This window comes from Balaenoptera physalus (assembly GCF_965194825.1).
Source record: "Balaenoptera physalus genome assembly, chromosome: 8".
NCBI lineage: Eukaryota > Metazoa > Chordata > Mammalia > Artiodactyla > Balaenopteridae > Balaenoptera > Balaenoptera physalus.
This window is the reverse complement of record NC_138887.1, coordinates 68,395,536-68,418,768: the sequence shown is the minus strand read 5'-3', so window position 1 is coordinate 68,418,768 and position 23,233 is coordinate 68,395,536. Positions and strand designations below refer to the sequence as shown.

The 23,233-nt window shown below is 36.7% G+C and overlaps 1 protein-coding gene across 15 annotated transcripts in view; it reads right to left on the bottom strand.

Annotated features, from left to right (window-relative positions):
* The window catches only part of MTERF1 (mitochondrial transcription termination factor 1), a 602,843-nt gene that overhangs the window by 280,693 nt on the left and 298,917 nt on the right, over window positions 1-23,233 (bottom strand). For 10 of the 15 annotated variants that reach the window (XR_014266393.1, XR_014266394.1, XR_014266395.1 and 7 more), the window contains 2 exons: window positions 21,521-21,664; window positions 4,437-4,697 (listed from right to left, as the gene is read on the bottom strand). The exons of 2 other annotated variants lie outside the window; for them this stretch is intronic. The gene's annotated coding sequence lies outside the window, so the exon portion shown is untranslated. The remainder of the gene's footprint in view (window positions 1-4,436; window positions 4,698-21,520; window positions 21,665-23,233) is intronic. 3 more of the 15 variants (XR_014266401.1, XR_014266402.1, XR_014266397.1) reach the window with 2 other exon arrangements.

Below are 23,233 nucleotides of genomic sequence, written 5' to 3'. Positions count from 1 at the left end.
TTCCCACCAACAGTGCAAGAGGGTTCACTGTTCTCCACACCCTCTCCAGCATTTATTGTTTATAGACCTTTTTATGATGGCCATTCTGACTGGTGTGAGGGGATACCTCATTGTAGTTTTGATTTGCATTTCTCTAATGATTAGTGATGTTGAGCATCCTTTCATGTGTTTGTTGGCAATCTGTATATCTTCTTTGGAGAAATGTCTATTTAGGTCTTCTGCCCATTTTTGGATTGGGTTGTTTGTTTTTTTGATATTGAGCTGCATGAGCTGTTTGTATATTTTGGAGATGAATCCTTTGTCAGTTGCTTCATTTGCAAATATTTTCTCCCATTCTGATGGTTGTCTTTTCGTCTTGTCTGTGGTTTCCTTTGCTGTGCAAAAGCTTTTAAGTTTCATTAGGTCCCATTTGTTTATTTTTGTTTTTATTTCCCTTTCTCTAGGAGGTGGGTCAAAAAGGATCCTGCTGTAATTTATGTCATAGAGTGTTCTGCCTAACTTTTCCTCTAAGAGTTTTACAGTGCCTGGACTTACTTTTAGGTCTTTAATCCATTTTTAGTTTATTTTTGTGTATGGTGTTAGGAAGTGTTCTAATTTCATTCTTTTACATGTAGCTGTCCAGTTTTCCCAGCACCACTTATTGAAGAGGCTGTCTTTTCTCCGTTGTATATTCTTGCCTCCTTTATCAAAGATAAGGTGACAATATGTGCGTGGGTTTATCTCTGGGCTTTCTATCCTGTTCCATTGATCTATATTTCTGTTTTTGTGCCAGTACCATAATGTCTTGATTTCTGTAGCTTTGTAGTATACTATGAAGTCAGGGAGCCTGATTCCTCCAGCTCTGTTTTTCTTTCTCAAGATTGCTTTGGCTATTCTGGGTCTCTTGTGTTTCCACACAAATTGTGAAATTTTTTGTTCAGAGACTGGGACAGTCTGAGCCTTCGTGTGGCCAAGTCAGGAGCAGCTGGTCAACGGTCCCAAAGTGATAACATGTCAAATTCCAAGAACGCTTTCTGCAGCACCCGAGCAGTAGTCCCAAGCAGCTGCTCTGCTCAGCTGCAGCACTCTGACCAGGGAACTCGGTGGGACCCTCAAACGAGGATTTCTGCCTGCCCTAGAGCCTGACTTGCCCACCCAGGCAAGAAGCTGAGGAGAGCGTCTCCCAGCCCCATCTCACCAGAGGAGCGGACCTTCCTGACATTTTGTAAAAGGAATGTGTGTACTTCCTTTGAATGCTGGCCTTTGAGTTTCATCTGGGGAAGACTAGCCAGGAGAGGAGTGCATGGGACAGGAAGGGTCATTATCTCCCAATCACCTTGTAGGGCATTCTCTGGCCACCCCACCAAACACCCACATTCCCACACACCATTAATCACCACAGAGGGACCATGAGCCAGCTGTGGCTGAGACTACTCACCAGGTAAGAAGGAATTTCCTCCCTCAATCCACTATGAGAGAGAAAAAGATGGGGCTCTATCATTCCAGGATTATATGTTAGTTCTTCCTTGGTGTGATTAGAGAATCTTTCTGTCCAACATCACAGCTATGTTGTTTGGCATGACTTCTTCCTCCCACCCACCTTCACTGCCAACTCCTAGCAGCCTTGCTTCTCCTTTAGTCCCAAACCTTGCAAAGCCTTCTCATTTCCACACAGGATTCCTACTTTCTCCAGGTATCATTAACCAGGCATCTAATCTGTATTTAATTACATTTCAACTAAACATACACATACCTAATACATATCTATTTCCTCTCATCCTTCCATTGGAAAGAGATTTTGAAGTCAGTAATGATTCGTGGTGTGTGTGTGTGTATGTTTGTGTGTTGTTAATTATATACTATCCCTATAGAAATAGAGTCCAGAGTAGCAAGGAATAAGCTGTAGCAGTTGTTATTGAGAAAGTGTGAGGGGGGGGCGTGGAGAGAGAAGAGATTTTTAGGAAGCTAATGTGTTGATGCAGAGGCCTTGAAGTGATGGATGGGTAAAGAGAAATTTTAAGTTATTTTGCTGTGTGATACACCCTTTAAACCCCATGCCACTCATCAAGAATGCCTTCAGAAGTCATCTACATAACTCTTCTAAGCCTCCTAGAATTGTATTTGGGTTTTTATTCAGTTGTGATAGCACAATCAGACCACAAAGGGATTCTTCCATATTTGTGTTAAAATTAGGTATAGGCCAGGATAGCTGGGTTGGAGGTCAAAATAATTCCAAGCAAAAGCCCAGAAAAGAGTGATTAAAGAGGCTTGGAACCATCAGATGGCCATGCCACATGTAGGTTAAAGATCCTGACTACTAAATGGGGGAAAGCATGGGTCCTAGCAGCCCTTCTGGAGCTATAGCTTGCTATAAATCCCTCAAATTTTTATCACCAATCCTAGATTTATTTTAATAATCCATCGTCTGGATCAGAGCTTCACCAGGACTGATCCTAAATCATAATCAGGAGTGTGAGGCCAACATTTTCAGCTTTTTTTCAGACATTCCACTTGGTGGCCTTTCTCAGACTCAGCATGTGCTGAACCGAATGCAGCATCTTCACCTTTCCAAATTCCCTGTAGTTACCCAGGAAACCAGGAAAGAAACATGGATTCCTCCTCTCCCTCAGTTTCTACATCCAGTTGGACAATCTGTTCCGTTGTTTCTAACTTCCTAAGTCTCACTATATTTTGTCCTTTTCTCTTGAGTGTATTTCCCCTGTTTCAGATTCTCATCACTAGCTTCCCACCTAGTCTCTCAGCTGTAACCTCCTTCATCTCTATTTCACCATCTACACTGTCAGCAGACTGATCTTTCTAAAACAACTTGATGGCCCCTCTTTGTCCACAGGATCCAGTATAAACCTGTCAGCAAGCTTCCTAACTTACTTTATTTATGGTATACACTGACTTCCCCTCTGGCCTCACGTCCCACCACCTCATAATCCATGTTCTTTCACATTTCCGAGCTGTGACTTCTACCCGGAATATACTGTGCTCACCTTGTCTGCCTGCAAAATTTGGCTCAAATGTTAGTTTCTCTGAATCCTTCCTTGATTCCTCTCAACTAAAGTCATTTTCTTTCTTCTCAATAACCCCACAGCATTTTGACTGTGAGGAAGTACAGGATAAGGACTGTGTCTTATTTTTCTTTGGGTCCTGGTACCTGAAATAGTACCAACCACATAGAAGTTTGTCACTATTCATTGAGTGATTCAATTTAATGCTATATCTGAGATAACATGAACTTGTTTCTACATGATAATCAATAAGTTATTAAGATAATTAAAAACTAAACAAAGTGCAAGCTAGGAATAGAAAGATGCTTTCTTATTCTGACTAAAAAAAAAAAAACAACCAAAAACCTATAACATTATACTTAATGGTGAAATATTGGATGCTTTCCCCCTGAGATCAAGCATAGGGCAAGGATGTATATTATCACCATTTCTCTTAAACATTTTAGTGGAGGATTAGTCAGGGAAATAGGGAAAGAAAAAGAAATAATAATATACGTAAAGTACATTAATCTATATGTTAGAGGTTAGTATCCTTTACACACAAATACATATGTATATATAGACAATAAAGTTCTCTTCACATATTAACTTCATTATTCTTTTGAACTGGGCTTGTATCTATAGTTTAAGGTCCAGCCAGGCATTTCAATCCCTTTTTCCAAGACTGCTCAATATAGCCTCCAGTACTATAGGATATGGTACAGTGCCAGAAACAGGGAAGCTGGGTTGATTCCCCATGGAGAGAGCTTATTCAGCCTGTGACTGGTAAAAAAATCTGCTTTTTTTTTCTTCATGTAATTTCTTTCAAAGACAAGTGACTTTTTCCATTCTTTCAATTGAGATATAATGTACATACCATAAAGTTCACCCTTTTACAGTGTACAATACAATCAATTTAAATATATCCATAAGGTTGTGAAACCATCATCACTGTCTAATCCCAAAACGTTTTATCACCACAAAAAGAAACACTGTACCCATTAGCAGTCATCTCGTCCTCCACTCACTCATCCAGCCCCTGGAAAGCACTGAACTATTTTCTGTATCTATGAATTTGCCTATTCTAAACATCTCAAATAAATGAAATCATACAATCTGTGGCCTTTTGCGAAAGACAACCGATTTTAAAGGAAAATCAGTAACATTGTCAAGTGGAATTTATAACAGATATAGAAGTATTGAATAAAAGGAATGACAATGATAGCATAAAGATCTAGGGTGCGGGTATGTGGCAGGCAGAATGCAGCCCCACAAATCTCTGAGCCCTGTGAATATATTATATTACATGGCAAATGGAATTAAGGTAGATAATTGAAACAGGGAGATCATCCCGTATTATTTGAATGGACTCACTCTAATCATGTAAACTCTTGAAAGTGGAAGAGTGAAGCAGAAGAGTGGGTTGGAGAGATGTGATGGGAAAAGGACACTACTCACCACAGGTTTCTGGCTTTGAAGATAGAGGAGGATGGCTACAAGCCAAGGAATGTCATGGCCTCCAGAAACAGAACGGTCTTCAGTTTACAGCCAGAAAGAAAATGAGAATCTTGATCCTACAACCTCAAGTAGCTGAATCTGCCAACAATCCGAATGAGTGGGAAATGGATTCTCCCTCAGAGCCTTCAGAAAGGAACAGAGGCCTGCCACCACTTTGGTTTTAGTCTAGTGAGATCCACGTCAGAATTCTGGCTTCCAGAACTAGAAGATAATAAATTTACATTGTGTTAGCCTCTAAATACGTGGTAATTTGTTATGGCAGCAATAGGAAACTCATACCAAATGTTGATGAGAACATTCAGCAACTGGAAGTCTCAAAGATTCTGGTGGGAGTGTAAAATGGTACAACCACTTTAGAAAACAGTGTGACAATTTCTTATACAGTTAAATATAAACTTACCATGTGACTCAGCAAATCTTAGGCATTTACCCAGAAAAGAAACTATATGTCCACAGAAAGACTTTTACATGAATGTTCATAGCAATTTTATTCATAATAACCCCAAACTGAATAAAACTTAAATATCCATCAACAGATAAATGGGTATGTATACATTTTGCTATACTCATACAATGGAATATTATGTAACAATTAAAAAGGAAGAACTACTGATACAAGCAACAACAGGGATGAATCTCAAAAACATTTAGCTGAGCAAAAGAAGACAAAAAAAAGAATACATACTGGGTTTGTTTTTTTCCCCTCCATTTCTTTGAAGCTATAGAATAAGCAAAACTAATCTGTAGTAATAGAAATTAGATTATTTTCTGTATGTAAATTATATTTCTGAACTCCCATATTCATTTCTGTGAAGTAATAGGGTAGACCAAATCAGAGGCTCTCAACCCTGGCTGCACAGTAGAATCACTTGGGAAGCTTTTAAAAAGTACCGATGTTCAAAAAAAAAAACCAAAAAGTACTGATGTTCAGGTTACATGCCCAAAGATTGTCATTTTAATTGTCCCTGGTGTTGGGTGTAAGCACTGTCATTTTCTTCAGAAACTTTTTAACTAATTCTAATATGTATTGTTTTCACAATCAGAGCTTTGGAAGGTTATTGAAGGAAAAGTCTGCAGTTTTATCTCCATGGAAGTTGGCCTCTGGTCTCTAAGAATAGCATCATTGATAATTGGACCATGGCTTAGAAATTATGAAAATGTTGGAAGAGTTGCCTAGAAAGATATAAGTGACATAGAGTTTGCCAAAATATTAGATGGAAGTCATCTTCTATGAAGAATAAATAGTCAATAGCCAGTCCCAGCTTTCTTCACCATTATCCCAGACTAAATGGATGTAAAAGATATATTATCCGATTTATAGAAACCATCTTCCGAGAAAAAATAATTAGAATATACTTGAATTTTTTAAACTTTGAATTCATTTTGAATTTGTACTAGTTCAAATTTCCATTTTTATATAATAGACCTAACTGGCTAGGAAGCTGGCTGTTTCTTTCTTTATGGCTTATCCAAGAGGCAATTTACTTCCATATCTAGGCTCTTAAAATGATTGAGGCACCTATAGAAGAACCTTGTCTGCTGGTTCTCAGTGAATCACTGGGAAGACTCATGAGTTTAATGTTTTGAGGCGAGTCAAAATTGCAATCCAATTTGGTAATTCAAAAAATGATTATTTTTTGTGGATTATCCAGACGCCCCCTCCCTTATTTCTTTGGTTGTTTGACCACCATTTGTCTATTTCTCCATTGGAAGAGAGGCTTGGACACTTGAGGTCATAATTAAACAAATCTGTTCATTTGGAAAATAGCTCCATTTGTGGGAAGAAGTAGAAACTGTTTCTTAAACAGTGGTTTTAGAATTGTTCTAAAATCATTTATGACAAGCTCTCCACATCTTGACGCTATTGATGTGAGTGGTGTGTGTGGGGGGGGTGTGGAAAGGGGAGGGGAGAGAGATGACTATGATAAACAGTAGATTCTTTCCATAATTCAAACCTGAAACATAGGACTAATTCTATTTTTAAAAGCGTTATTTGCCAAAATAGCTTTTTTATTATTATTTAACCTGCTACCTCTTAGTCATGGAGTAGCTATGAGCACAAGTCAATGTCATTCCTTTAAAAATTATCCCAGTGGGGGCCATAGGGGTCTTATGAAAGAAAACCCACACTTGTACAATAACATACGGTCTAACAAATTCACAATTGAGTGACTTCTCTTGCAGCTGTGGTTCAAATTATAGGCATTTCAGATGCTTAATGGTGACTTTAATTTACTGGGAGGAAGTGTATGCTGAGCATCTGGAAAGACATGATTTTACTTTAATCATTTTGATTTAGGTGACAGTAATTACAAGTATCATCATGGTCTATGGAGAAAACATTGGTTTTACTGTTACTTGCCAGGACTTGTTTCTAGCCTCCACCAGGGTATTTTTTTTCTTGGACCAAGAGGGGTTAAATCACCCTCCTGAAAGTTCCTTTGCTATTTAAGTGCATGGCATGAGCATGGATTCATAATAATGGAACACACTGGTGAATTTGTTTAGCCAAACTGATAACATGTTAAAAGGTTAAGAGTAGTGGTATTTAAGGTAACTTTAAAAAGCAGCATTCATCTGCCCCAGCAATTTTATAGCTAAATAGGTGTAGCAACTTGAAAGATCTAAGAATAACAAACTGTTTCTCTCTCTGACTATGCCAGTAGTTTTGTGAAAAGCCCCACTAGGTATCCTGCCAAGAAGGCATTAAGTGTGGAATGGGGCATATGCCTTGCTCTCAGTTCTTCAGTCAATCTATTTCCTGTTTTAAAGGCATAGAATAGAACAGTTAGAATAATCATTTAACTCTAAATCCAAAGAAGAGATTTAAACTCAAGGTCAAAATATCTCGGCCAACCAGAGGCTTTTCAAACTAGAGAGAAGATCCAGGAGATATGAATAAACATACTTCAATATGGAGAAGTATGCATGTCACACGGTAGGTACTCAGTAAGTATTTATTGAATGAACAAATGAGATTCCCAACCAATCAGAACTTTATTAGAAACTGTTTGTCTAACAGTTCTAGAATTTAAACATATAATATCTTACAAATATGAGCAAGTCAATGGTCTCAAAAATAGGTAGAATCCCCCAAAGACACTTCTCTATTGAAAAGATCCAGCTTTGGTGCTAGTTCTGCCAGTGTTACTTTACACCTCCAGGCTCTCTGAGTCCATATTTTTTATCTGTAGTATGAAGACCATAACATATTTTCTTTCTACATCACCAGGTTGTGGTGAAGATCAAAGGACCAAATAGCAATGCTTCATAAACTGAAGGATGTTTAAAAATACAGTGTTTTCTATATTATCCTGTTTATGTTTTTCCATAAAAGATGCTCCCTTTGCCTCTGTTCCCCTCCCACATACATATTGATAAAGGTAATTGAGATCCAGTCATTGCATTTCTTCTGGACCTTACAAATGACAATGCTTTCGGTCATGGGATCATTTAGAAAGGCTGTACTTAGTTATTTCAGAAATGATCAGGCCCAGTTCTGTTCAGGTGGATTTGTTCTCTCTTGGGTTATCTGCTTTGAAGCAATTTCTCTCCTTATTTGCAAGGGGAGATAGCAGAAATTAAAGGACACCAACATTATATTTTCTTAGAGTTAAAAAGGGCACGAGAGACCTCAGCCTGGACCCTGCTGTTACCTAAGCAAACAGGGAAAAGTTCCTTGGTTATGAGAGACCACACCTGCAAATAGCAAAACTGGGCGTTCCTCGGGTCCCTGTCCAATGCTGTTTTCTCACCCTGATGTAATTAGTTTGACTAATAAAAATGCTTGTGGCTTAGAAGGGTTAAAGGCCTTAGTTAAAATGGGGATGATCATTTCTCCCTGTCCTTCCTATCCTCTTCTTTGCCTTGGCATTTGAGAAGCAGCATTAGTTGAGAAGTCCCAGAGCCTATAGTGAAGACATTTAAAGCTGGGAACCATTATGCAACTTCTTGGTTCTGTCCTTCAGATTCATTCTTGTAGAATCCATAAAACACAGATTTTATGAAGAAAAACTCAATATTAGATGCTTTTAATGTCTTGACTTAAAAAAAAATTTAACAACTTTAATATACTCAAATTATCGAGTATATTCTGGATTGATAAATTATGGAATACTTAAGGGGATTTATGTTATAGGAATTTGAGCTACATATTCCTCAGATAAAGGCATCATGGTGGCAGTCTCTCAATATAAATTCTTCCCTAACCAATTAGTTTACCAATCATGCTCATTCCATTCACTTTGCCAGTGTGTGGTTTAGAAAAGGAATGTGACTTGATCCTAGCCAATGATCTATGAGGGAAGGTCTGCTAAGAGGAGCTGGGGTTTCCAGGAAAGACTTCCTTACTCCTAAAAAAATTCACGCGGAAGATGTGGTGTCTTTATGTCCTGTGGACAGTTATGTCTGGATGCGATGACGCTCAGAGATGCTGCAGCCATCCTGACGTCCACCTTGGGAATGAACCCAAACTGGAAGCATTGCAGAGCTAGGGGAGATGTCAGAGTGGAGATAAAGCCCTGAGAAACTGTGTCTCTGGGAAATAATAAATTATTTAAACCACTTTAATAGAGTTTTCCTGTTAACCTGTAGCTGAAAGCATCTTAATTGATAATTTGGGTGACAGAAACTCTAACTTTATAATTGATAACCCATGCTTACACTCTCACCTCTCTGAAAATGTTTCAAAACATGTAGCTTGTTGATATATGGCCAGTCCCTGTAAACTTCTCTGGAAGGAACTGTGGATCTCAGAGGAAAGAAAAAATAATTTTTATAAAAGCTCATCTTGAATAATCGACCCTGCTTGCTTCAGGTGGGTTGGATAAAGGATAAAATTAACCAGATGGAAGTGGGGGTAGATCAATCAACAAGTCTACTGAGTGCCCAGCATCCTACCAGAAATTTAATCAAGAGTAGGTAAATTATTTGTATTATTTTCATGAGAAAGACTGTTTGTACTCAATTATCTGTTTCTAAAGGAAGTATTCTTAATTCCCAGCCTGATAGCTCTTATGCTGTTAGTACTTGGTGCAGAGAATGTGCTTGATGAATTTGTGTTGACTTTTCTCTGCTAGCCAACATGAAGGCAGCCAGCCCATGCCAAAATCAGCACTAAAACTATTTCTCATGAGTAACAGCAATAATATTCTTTTCCTTTATAGAACCTTTAATCCATGAATCTTAAGCCTATGTAAACATTTGCTTAACAATATACTCAAAATCTCAGTATTTAGTTAATGGGGAAATTCAACTAGATGCAAGAACATGGAAATAAAAATAGAACCCAGAACCTTGACTCATAATGGTCTTTCAATACTATTGTCCCTGCCTAACCATTCAAGGAAAATCAAAAATTACAGAGGTTTCAGCAAGATAAACAACTAAGCTTTTCCAACCCCAGCTGATGATTCACTATTTCTCTTTTCTTGCTTTTTAAGATTATGTTTAATTTTTTTCATTTTTATTACATTTTATTTTACACAGTGGGAGCTCGGAATGCCAAAGGATGGGGAAATTGAGCTGATTATGACTATCTCAATATCTTGGGTCTGCAAAAAAATTTGGCAATATTTGAGGAATGAGGTTTCTTTGGATATTTACAGAGCTTCCTGTTGGACTAAAGTACTGTCAAAACCTTTCTCTTGGTTCTTAAATAATTCTTTTTCTAAATTGAAAGGGCAGAAAAAGTCATGTAATCAAATTTTGGAGGACTAAAACATGATGATGCATTAAATTTCCAATAGTCTGAGGCTCAGCAGATTATGAAGAGAGGTTTGAATTCCACTATTTGGGATTTAGGATAAGTCAGCAGAAGCTAGGTAGAAATTTAAGAAAATTCATAGTGAAACTAAGATTTCATGACATTATATTTAATAGACAACAAACTCTCTTTGAATACAAATGAACATTAATAAGCTGATTATAAATTAATCATTTCCTAATAAAAGTAGACCCACCAGGGTCTCAACTTGACAACATTTTGATTAATTCATTGTTGGCTGATTGATGATTATTCTGTCTTGAATCACAAAGGCTTTGAACTGAAGTATCTTCTTAGAAAATAATAGTATTACATTAAAAAAAGTAATTTTATTTAACTCATTCCATTTGTGTATCCCTTCATTTAGGTCTGTGTTGGCCAGGGGTCTGATCCTGTCCAGCACACAACTAGTCAGTTCTCAGAAAGCAGCTTGACAGTGAAGATTCTACTAAAATATCCCCACATTTCCCTGAAGCTGAGTTCACAAGGGGAGTATAGAGAAAGATGCAGATTTTCCTTTAGTTTACGTTTTGAGCCTCCCATCAATAACTCTCAATCATCCTTGCCAGGGACCTACACTGAAGTTGTGATGTCATAAGCTGCATAAAAAGATATATTAAAGCTGACACTTAATATGGAAACCCAAGATATCACAGGAAACAGATCTAGATTTAGTACATGTTACCACTTACATTTTAGTGGAATGCCAAATTGTATGTATTATTGGAGGTATACATTTGTCTTTTTTTTTAGATTAGGTAAGATCTGTCCATCTGTCCATCTCTTATTGTTAAACTTGCTCTGAAATAATAACTGATGGGTAATTTCTAATTTTCAAAGAACTTTAGTATTACTTAGTACATTAAGTGCTCATCTCACAAGTGCCATATGAGATAATTTGGTTAAGCATTATTATCCCCACCATTGTCACTTTCTCTAAGTGGCTCAACCGAATTGGTATTCGAATCTAGTCCCCTGATTTTACATCCAACAATCCTCCCTCTCCACCAGAGTTGTTTTCTTACAATCCTAAAATATGTGTGGATTAGCCTTTCTAACCCAGCTCATTTCTATTAAAATATTGTTACTATCTTCATCTTTATTTTCTTGTACTGTTTCCATAAGAACTGAATCACCACATAAATCCCCATTTCTAAGCAAAACTTCTCTTCAGTGTTGCTATAAATTATTCAATAGATTTATCCTGTATCCCAAAGGCTGATGAACTTCATTGTGGAGTGTTATCTTCCCTACACTTAAAAACCATTCAAAATATAAACAGCTGCATGCCTATTGGACCAAGTCTGCATGACAAAATCCTTTATAAAATTTTTTAAAATTTCTGAAATTCCCATAAGCTACTCCATTCAGGGGGGAGGGGAAAATAAGAAATATTCACACTGTACTCAGCTGTTTGAAATGGCTGAGCCAACTTTACTACTGTACCATGGGAGAAATCCAAAGACCAACAAACCAGGTTCTCTATAAGTCTCTTCATTATTATGCTCTCTGTTATAACAAAGTACTTTATCTGGCATCAAAATTACATTAATGCTCTGTTCACACTGCTCTTGCAAGAAACAAACACTTCTTTGTGTCTGAGTTTTCCACATGGTTGCCCTGATGAAACATATGCCATTGGAGGACAAATATATTGCTGCAAGTAAAAAAGAGCAAATTAATTCCAGAACCTAGTTAGAGATAAAAGATACCATTTCCTTATTTTTGAAATGCAACTTATATAAAATGTCACACTGGGCTTTATTTGTGGAGGAAAAGCACGCTGCAACTTCATAACTGACAATTTTTCTAACTTGACATTTTGTCCATTGCAAAACTGCTGAACAGAGCTGTGGGCAACTGCTTTCCACTGCTTCTGGCTAGTCCATTCAGTAAATCTTAATGTTACTATTGAAGATGAATGAGCCACCCAAGGTTTTAGCAACTTGATTCCAAAAATCTCTGTAATGTTTTGGTACAAATGCAAAGAGCCAAATTTTGAAATTTCCTGGATCAGAAAGAATACCCTTTCTCAGGAGGACTTGAAGTACTTCCTTTTTCTGATTGAGCTGTGATTCTACAAACCCTCCTTGAAAATTTTGGTACCTCTGCCAGAAATTGGAGACTAAAAGGAAGATACTGTAAATCCTTCTTAATTGTTATCCATAAAAATTAGCAGTAAGTACATATTTCATTGAGTAATTATTTGCTGGAACACCTGATCCAATAGAAGAGAGAGTTTTACACATGAATAGGACGATTTCACTCTCAATCAGCACATCTAAGCCAGTCTGCTACCACATTTCAGACTGAAGCTGAAGTAAAACTGTTTTCCAAATAACTGGATGAAAAGAGAAAATTAAAACAAGTTTTAACAGTTATGCAGGGTACAATCTGAATGAATTCAAGATTTGTGTGTGTTTATTTTCATTGAATTTACGTGTAACAGTTTATGAGCTTAGACAGCCTTGGATATATCCATGGAAGCTAACAGAAACAGTATGCTGACCCTAAAATTCTGATATAACATTCATTCTTTGGAAATAACACACACCTCTTCCATCACCATGCAGCCCAGTTTCTGATGTATATAGGGCAATTCACAAATAATGAATGGAAGAATAAATAGGAATAGAGTGCTGGTTTTTTGGTAAATGATGCCTTCTTTCTCTTGGGAGACATAACCGTTCATTCTCTTACAGAGTGCTCTTGAAAAAAATAATTTGATCTTGATGCTAATGGTCAAGTATGAGTTAGAAGAAGTGTAGGGAAGGATGCAAACAAGTGCTAGTCAGAACTTTACTGAACTGATGGTCATGTCCTATTCCCACTTCAGAATTTGTCCCTATATCAATTCTCTTTAAGGAAAAAATAACAGGAAATTAATGGAAAAGATTACTGCTTTAACCCCATTTTAAAAAATCCTAGACTATAACCCTTCTCTGGAATTTAAAAATTGGTCTTGAAATACTTTGGTCCTCAGCGTTTTGGAGTTAGAGCAGCACTACACTGCATCCTGGAGTAGAAGGACTTTGCAGGTTTGCAAAAAGTCTCTGTAATAGCAACAGCGAAAAGTCTCTCTTGGGTAATATTTGCCCAGTGTATCTGAGTCTCCCCATATGCAGAATTCCCAGTGGCTTCAAGGAGATTTTACATCCTAGAAATAGGTTTTAAAATTCCAGATCTCACCCAACACTTAGAAGAGGGGACTATACTTTTCTTCCACTTTGACATCTTAGTCACAAATATTCTCTATCTTCTTAAAATCAATTAAAAGATAAAATATGTCATGTTAAAGTAACAAAATAGAAGAATCTAATGGCTCTTGAGTGTCAAAATACAAGCACAGTCAGCCAAAAGAATAAGTTTTCCAATTCAAATTATGTTTGTGGATGGTTTTTGTCAGGTAAGAACAAGAAGAGAGGAATAAAATATAAATAGCTGCAATATAATAAAAAGAGATAGACTACTATATGACTACAGTCACTAATTATAGAATAAAATGTGAATGACAGAATGGCTTTGCTTTATAAAGAGAATTAGAATGGAGCTTATCATAGTGAATAGGAAGGAGAGTTGAAGGGACTGAGGGGAGGGTTGCTAGAAGAGAAAGAGGGATTTGTTAAATTTATTGAATATCTACTACAGGTTTACTACGCATACTATATTAATAGCTTAAAAACAAATTATTCAGAGGTACAATTGTTTACAGACACAGTTCACCCTAAGCTTTATAACATTTTAGATTTTTGAATGGCTTATCCTGTTGGTGCTCTGCAGATGAATGATCTGGTCATTCAGGTCACTTGCCTCTGAATGGCTGGGAATCGCATTTAAATTAGAAATTATGTCGAGTTGATGGAAATAGCCCCCAAGTCAAAGGAATTGGGTTCTATCCTCTATCTTGTCTTTAATGCACAACAGGGCCTTTGGTGGTTAGTGTACAACTTCAACCAACACTACGGCACTAGGGCCTGGCTCACATTCATCAACTAACATTTGAAAACTGGCTATTTTAGTGGAAGAGTAAAACTAGGTGCAACTGAATAAATATTAATCCATTCAAATGCGTCATCATAAAATCCTAAAAGGTATAAGATTTGACTCCTGAAATTATGAGGGATCTGAGATTTCTTTTTCCTCTCCGCTAATGTTAATTGTCATCTACCTAATAAAACTCTAAATCCATAAACCTTTTATTCCTAAAATGTATCATTCCTTATATAGGAATTATCCTGAGGAAATAATCTCTATAAATTCTGGCTATAATAGTGTTATTTATAATAGCCCCAAATTTAAAGCATCATAAAAATCCATAAATGTGATATTTGTTAAATGAATTAGAGTTAAAACAAAATATAATGGGAAATGATATTTTAAAAGAATGGAAAGAATGCCAGTGAAAATGGCAGAGTAGGAAACTCCAAGGGCCCATCTCTCAACAGAAACACTGAAAAGGCTGGCTAAAAATGTCAGAATCAACTCTGTCAGAACAATGGAAGATAATCAAAGATTTACAGCAGTCAAGCAAATGCTTAATCAAGAAACCCTCTGAAACCCAATAGGAGAACTTTGTGGTGTTTTAACTTACCTTTGTCTCACCCAACTCCCTCTAGCACAATGACAGTCTTAAGGACAGCAGCCTACATCCCTGGTATGGATTCCTGGTGCTGGCGGAAACAAAGAGGACTTTATTCCCAAAGAATCAATTACTTCACATGCAAATAGATTAAGTTCTCCAATTAAAAGACAGAAATTGGGGCTTCCCTGGTGGCGCAGTGGTTGAGAATCTGCCTGCTAATGCAGGGGACACGGGTTCGAGCCCTGGTCTGGGAAGATCCCACATGCCGCGGAGCAACTAGGCCCGTGAGCCACAACTACTGAGCCTGCGTGTCTGGAGCCTGTGCTCCGCAACAAGAGAGGCCGCGATAGTGAGAGGCCCGTGCACCGTGATGAAGAGTGGCCCCCACTTGCCACAACTAGAGAAAGCCGTCGCACAGAAACGAAGACCCAACACAGCCAAAAATAAATAATAGATAAATAATAAATAAATTAAAAAAAAAAAAAAAAAAAGACAGAAATTGGCAGAATGAATTTTTTTTAAAAAAATGATCCAACTAGGGCTTCCCTGGTGGCGCAGTGGTTGAGAATCTGCCTGCCAATGCAGGGGACACGGGTTCGAGCCCTGGTCTGGGAAGATCCCACATGCCGCAGAGCAGCTGGGCCTGTGAGCCACAACTACTGAGCCTGCGCGTCTGGAGCCTGTGCCCCGAAACAAGAGAGGCCGCGACAGTGAAAGGCCCGCGCACCGCGATGAAGAGTGGCCCCCGCTTGCCACAACTAGAGAAAGCCCTCGCACAGAAACGAAGACCCAACACAGCCAAAAATAAATTAATTAATTAATTTTTTAAAAACGCATTACATATTTAAAAAAAAAAATGATTCAACTATACAATGATACTATCCTGTCTATAAGAGACTCACTCACTTTAGATCCAAAGGCACAAACAGGTTGAAAGTAAAGGATGGAAAAAATATATTCCATGCAAATAATAACCAAAAAAGAGCTGGGGCTTCTATATTAGTATTTGGTAAAATAGATTTTAGGTCAAAATTATTATAAGAGACAAAGAAGAACATTATATATTGACAAAAGGGTCAATATATCAAGAAGATATAAAAATTATAAACACATACACACATAACAACAGAGCCCCAAGATGAAGCAAAACTTGACAGACTTGAAGGGAGAAATAAGAAGTTCCATACCAGTAGTTGGAGACAATTATACCCCACTTTGAATAATGGATAAAACAACTAGACAGAAGATTAATAAGGAAATAGAGGACTGGAATAATACAAAAACTAACTAGACCCAAGACACATATACAGAACATTCCACCCAACAACAGTAGAATGCATATTATTCTCAAGTGCACTTGGAACATTTTCCAGGGTAGACCATATATTAGGCCACAAAATGGGTCTCAACAAATTTTAAAAGATTGAAATTATACAAAGTATCTTCTTCAGACCACATGGAATGAAACCAGAAATCATTAACAGAAGGAAAATTGTCACTCACAAATATGTGGAAATTAAACAACATACTCTTGAACAACCAATGGGTCAAAGAAGAAATTACATAGGAAATAAGAAAATACTAGTTGAATGAAAATGAAAATGAATCCAAGGACTCTGAAGGATAAATGAAATCATTAAAATGTAAAAGTATATATATTCACATGGGAAGATGAGCTCACATTACATCAAGTTTAAAAAGAAAAAGGCCAGCTGAAAAATGTAGATGTGTATAGAAGGATCCTATTAAAATACCTCATACACACATATTCACACAAGCAGAAAAGCATCTGAACAGATCATAGAAAATATCCATTATGATTATCTTTAGTTGATCACCTTTGATATTATGTTTATTTTTCTTCCTGTTTATCTGTATTTTCTAATTTTCCCTAGTGAATATGTATTACTTGAGTAAATTTTAATTAAAATTTAATAAAATACAAAGTCAAATGAAAAACAAAAAGTTATTATGAGGAAATAATTGCACATGTGGTTTTGGATAGGATTATTTCTTCAGTTACTATACTTTAAAACATAAATTCACTGAAACAAGCAGCTGAAGAAAAGGACATAGAGATTATTTAAAACCAGCAAAATATTGTATGCATATTACAGGCAAATTTCAACAAAATTATTACATGATGTAGACTTTTGAAGAATTTTTTAATCAGAATATTTAGCTACTGCCCTGATTTCTCTTTGATGTGATTTACAGTTGGATAACTTTGGCTTCAAGGAGAAAGTAAACATACCCTAGCATTAAGAAACACTATTTCAGGAGAATGATTATTTCACTGCTACCAGTATTTGAAGCAGGCATTTCAAGATGATTGATCCTCTGAGGGAAAGAAAGGAATTTCCCCTTTTCGACAATCTGGGGCTCTTTAAAACTCAGCAGTGCTTGCTTTGTTTCACATTGTTGGAAATCCCGCTTTGCATTATATTAGTTTCAAGGATAAAAATGTTGTGGGAATAAAACATCCAAATACATTTTTTTTCCTCTGGAGCCTTGTCTTTATTCTAATGTGAGAAAACTTTTATCATCTCAAAATCATGTGTAAATTTGGTGAGGAAAACTCAAGTCATAAAATGTGAATCAAATCATAAAATATGGACTTAACTGGCAACGGAAAAGCAAGAAGAGGTTTCTTTTGTCTTTATTTCTGACCTTAGTACCAAGTATGGATTGCCTTTATGAAAGAATTAAGCTTGAGAACTCCACTGCCCCATCACAGAACAAACAGGGAAACTGACAGTACTCTTTCCATTATTTTCTGTAATATAAAATGCTATTCAGTGGGAGAATTATTTTTAAATTCCAAATTTAAAAAAACACATGAATAATGTAAGGATTAATGTATGTTTGTAAAACATTCAAAATTTCTCAAAAGAAATCCAGTTCCACATGACCCCTGACATTTCTTAGCCCTGCATCCTGTTTCTCACTAGCTTTGTTCTCAGAGAAAAGGACCTCGTCTTTTTCCCTTACTCACTACACTGACTTTTCTAGTTTTCCTCAACATTTAGCTAAGTGATGGACCTTCCCCATTTTTGTATGTGAAGTATGCCATCCTCTCTGGCCACAAGCAGGAACTTCTTATGTGTGTTAACTGTATATCTATTTATATCTAATTTATGACAAATAGTAAAATGACATTGCATAATGAATTCAAGGAGGGAAAAAAATGACAATTTGTAATGTCTCAGAGCTACCTAGAGAGAAATTACAGACCTCCTCCTAGATATGGGTTGCTGAAAATCAAGACAAAAATGGTCTGGCTTTCTCTGTCCAGAGGATATCTATGAGGTACACTGTTAGAAAAAGAGCGTCCCAACTGAATTTTTTTGCTTGTTTTCATCCACTGTCATTAGATTGTGTATACTTTCACAGTCAGAAACATTTCCTCAAACATATTCCAGTGCCCTAGATGTTTATTAGACTCAGTGAATTTTAATTCATGTTTCTAATGATTCCCTGCAGAGTTGGGAATCCAAATAGGAACTGGGAGGAAGATCCAGCCATGAGGCCAGTGTAGGCTCTTCTCTCATTGCCAGTGTGATGTCAGCTGACGAGGCCAGTAGCAAAATCAGAGGGCCCCCTCCATGGGCTGATGCTGGTGTTTTATCCCTTACAGACCCACAGCTCTTTAATACTCAATCCATTAGTATTTGCTCATTTCAGTTTCTACCACTACCAAAAAAAAGACAGTTTTCGTAGTAAGATTGACTTCTATTATCTTTCTTAGAAATCATAAGTGATATTAATTAATTTTTTGTTCGTCATTTTTAAGTAACATAAACCAACAAATAATGGAATATGGAAAAATAGTGTTGGGGACAAGAATAAACATTTTACTTAATATCAATTGAATGCATATGATGGAGTATAGTATTCAGTATATTTTTCCATCTGTTAAATCCGTTGTTCTAAAACTAGAATTCAGAGATAAAGCAAGTATAGAAACAGTGTGCATGACATATAATAATAATGTACCTTAGTTATGAATGTTGAACTGATGATAAATTAATAAGTAAATTGTCCTTCTAGCACACTTTTGGGTGCCATTGAGTCTGTTTCTTAACTCTCTATTTTATTCCACTGGTGGATTTGTCTATTCCTGTGATAATTCCATACTGGTTTATAGTGTGCCTTGATATCCAGCAGAGTATGGACCTTGTAGTATCTTTGGCAGATGCCAGAATTAGACCTGTTTCTCCTTTCTGGACTACACACACTGATTCCTTTTTATAGATGGAAGTTACACAATACCAGAACACAGGCGCTAGTCAGAGTTTTAATTTCCCTTTATTTCTTATCAAGTAGAATGCCAGGTAATACCGATATATTTCCTGCTCTTCTTTCAACCCTCTACTGAACGTGAGACTCTTCAACAATCTGAACTGTTCTGAGTCTCAGAGCCAGCACTAATCTCTCATTAATCTCAGATGTATCCATGTTGGGGGGAACAACAGAAACAACAGAAGAGTCTTCCACCCTGCAGCTAAGTTTTTGCAGGCATGACTGAGCTATTGAACTACAGGGAGTTTTCTCATCTATGAATATAGTATATATCTTTATTTACTAAAAATTTTTTTATTGTTTCCAGAGCTGTCTATAAAATTTCTTGTAGGTTTGTTACTAGGTGCATTGTACTATTTATTCCTATTTTGAATGGGGTATTTTCTTCTAATGCATTTACTAACTGGTTATTGATCACACATAGGAAAATGTTACTTTTGTTCTGTTTTGGGTTTTTTTGCAGTAGTCTTTTGGAGAATGATTTTATTGAAGAAACTTTATCTGCAGAAAAGCATATGTCTCAATACAGTTTCACAAACTCAGTACAGCACCCAAGTCGAGAAAAGACGTCTCCTTTGTTCTCCCTTCCCACCACTGCCTCCACCCGAAGAGTAACTGCTATCCTAACTTCAGACACCATGGAACAACTTTACCTCGTTTTCAATTTTGTATAAACGTACTCAGACAGCATGAACTCTTTTGTGTTTGCCTCCTTTCATCCCACATTATGTTTGCAAGATTCATCCTTATTGTATATAGTTGACATTTGTACATTCTTATTGCTGAAAAGTACTTTCTTTTTTTTTTTTTTTTTTTTTGCTAATATACTACAATTTGGTTGTCCACCCTACTTTTTTTTTTTTTAAATTTTATTTATTTATTTATTTATTTATGGCTGTGTTGGGTCTTCGTTTCTGTGCGAGGGCTCTCTCTAGTTGTGGCAAGTGGGGGCCACTCTTCATCGCGGTGCGCGGGCCTCTCACTATCGCGGCCTCTCTTGTTGCGGAGCACAGGCTCCAGACGCGCAGGCTCAGTAGTTGGTTCCACCCTACTTTTAAGGGCATTGTGTAGTTTGGGGCTATTACAAATAGTACTTCTATGAACACTCTTCAACATGTCTTGTACATTTGAACTTGTTTATGCATTTTTGTTGGTTTCACACCTAGGAATGGAATAGCTTAGTCACAGATTTAAAAGGTACTGCCAGGGTTTCCCTGGTGGTGCAGTGGTTAAGAATCCGCCTCCCAACGCAGGGGACACGGGCTCGAGCCCTGGTCCGGGAAGAACCCACATGCTATGGAGCAACTAAGCCCGTGTACCACAACTACTGAGCCTGCGCTCTAGAGCCCATGAGCCACAACTACTGAAGCTTGCGTGCCTAGAGCCCGTGCTCCGCAACAAGAGAAGCCACCGCAATGAGAAGCCCGTGCACCGCAACGAAGAGTAGCCTCTGCTCGCCACAGCTAGAGAAAAGCCCGCGCGCAACAACAAAAGACCCAATGCAGCCAAAAATAAAATAAATAAAATAAATTTATGGGAAAAAAAAGGTACGGCCAAACAGATGTCTACAGTAGTTGAACCAATTTATAGTTCCATCAGCAGTGTATGAGAGTTCCAGTTTAACTTAGTACATAAACCATCAGTATTCCAGAGTTCCAGTTGTTCCATACCTCTGTTGACACTTGGTATTCTGTACCCTTTTCTAGTCATTTACTGTAGTAGTGTGTAGTATTATCACACCGTGGCTTCAATTTCGCTCTTCTCTGATGACTAGTGAAGCCAGGTACCTTTCCAATTGTGTCTAGACCATTTGGATATCATTTGTGAAATACTTGTTTAAGCCTTTTGGTCATTTTTCTTTTGTGTTGTCTATCTTTTTCTTATTCCTTTATAGGAGTTTTTTAAACATCCTGGATATGAGTCCTTTGTCAGAAGTATGTATTGCCAACAGCTTCTCCCACTGAGGACTCTTTAATGGTGGCTTACGGTGTAATTTACCATTTTTTCTTTATAGTTACTGTTTTTTGTAATGAGTTTTAAAAGTTTTGTCTACTCCAAGTTTATGACGATGATCAAGCTATTGATTATTAGATGCCATTCCTCCATCTGGCCACTTTGTTAATAAACCTTCTTATTGGTTCCAATAATTATGATGTGAGATCCTTTTTTTTTTTTTGGTAGGTAATCATATCATTTGAAGTTATCGACTGTTTTAGGTCTTGCTTTTCATATAAGTCAAGAAAGAAGTAACTGAAACATATGATTAAATTGACAACAACATAAGATCGTATTGACAACAACATAATTGACAACAACATAAGATCGTATTGACAACAACAAATTGACAACAACATAAGATCATATTGTTTTACATACCAGGAAATTCCAAGATAGGGTGGCAGCAGGTACAGCATGTCAAGTTCCAGTTCTGCTTTAATGAAAGTCTCTTTGCTTTGTTATCCTCCTATGTTAACTTCATCTTCAGGCTGGTAGCCAGGTGTTGCAGTAAGCCCTGGTTTGCTAAGAAATATGTAGGAAATGTTTCATCATGATTGAATGTTAATTATTACCAAATGCTTTTATTGCTATGATTGAGTTAATACTGTTTTATTCCCTTAAAGTGTTGAGTAATATACCAATTTATTTTCTAGTTTTGAACCATCCTTGAATTCCTCAGGTAAATATATTCTTAAATATCTTCTTTTAATCTCCTGCTGGATTCAATTTGCTAATATTTTATATAACATTTTGGATTCTTTGTTTATAACAAAATGGGCCTATAATTTTATTTTCTTGTGTAGTCTTCAGCTTAATTTGGTATCAGGGTTAAGCTGAGCGGCTTAATTCCTCATATTTTTCTGATACATTAGAAATTGCAGTTGATCCTCATTATTTGTGCATTCTGTATTTGTGAATTTGCCTATCAGCTAAAATGGATTTGTAGCCCCCAAATCAGTACCTGCAGCACTTTTGTGGTCATTTGTAGACAAATGCAGAGAGGTGAGATTTTTGAGTCATCCCACGTGTGCATTCCCAGTAGAAGTCAAACAAGGAGATGCTCTGCCTTCTTGTTTCAGCTCTCCTACTGTGATCAAGTATCTTTTTCATGGTCTACTTAGTGCCATGTCTTTTGCATTTCTTGCTTTTTGTTGGTGATTTTGCAGCTTAAAATGGTCCCCAAGCATAGTGCTGGCATGTTGTCTAAAGTTCTTAGGCAGAAGAAGGCTATGACATGCCTCATGGAGAAAATCTGTGTTTCAAATAAGTTTTGTTCAGGCATAAGTTATTGTGCTGTTGGCCATGAGTTCAATGTTAATGAATCAACAATATCTATTAAATAAAATGTTTTTAAACAGAAACATACATAAAACAAAGTTATATATTGATCAGTTGGTGAAAATGTTGTGGCCAGAGGCTCACAGGACTAACCCTATATTTCCACTATGAGCAATAATTCAGGGTTCACTAATTCAGTGTTAATAATGACTTTATAGAGCATAATCGCCACCAATAACAAGAACTGACTGTACCTATTGTTTGCAGAGTTGACAGCAGTCACCTTCGTGCCTTTTGCAGAGACAGATCAATAACTACCATTTTGATTTCTTTTCTGGTCTTGGTCTATTCAAGTATCCTACTGGGCCAATTTTAGTAATTTACACTTTTTAAAAAAAGTGTCTGTTTCATCTGATATTCACATTTACTGGTGCTCCTTTTTATAATATTTTATTCCCCTGTCTATGTTCCATTTTGGTTACTATTCTTAATATTTGGGGTATCTGTTTTCCTTTGATTCCTGTCAATGTCTATCTTTGGTGTTTGCCTATGAGTATTTTCAAATAATGAGGTCTTATTTTGTGATTATTTTGCTATTTGTTTGTTTTCTGTTTCCTTAACATCTTCTCATATCTTTATTAACTCCTTCCTTCTCTTTTTTTTTAAGTTTAATACAGTCCATTTATTTTAATTATTTCTTATATTCTAAAATAAAATCATATTTAACACTTTAAATTTTCCCTTGACTCTCTTTGGCTGCATCCCATAAGATTTTATATAAAATTTTTGCTGCTGTGTACAAAATATTACAAA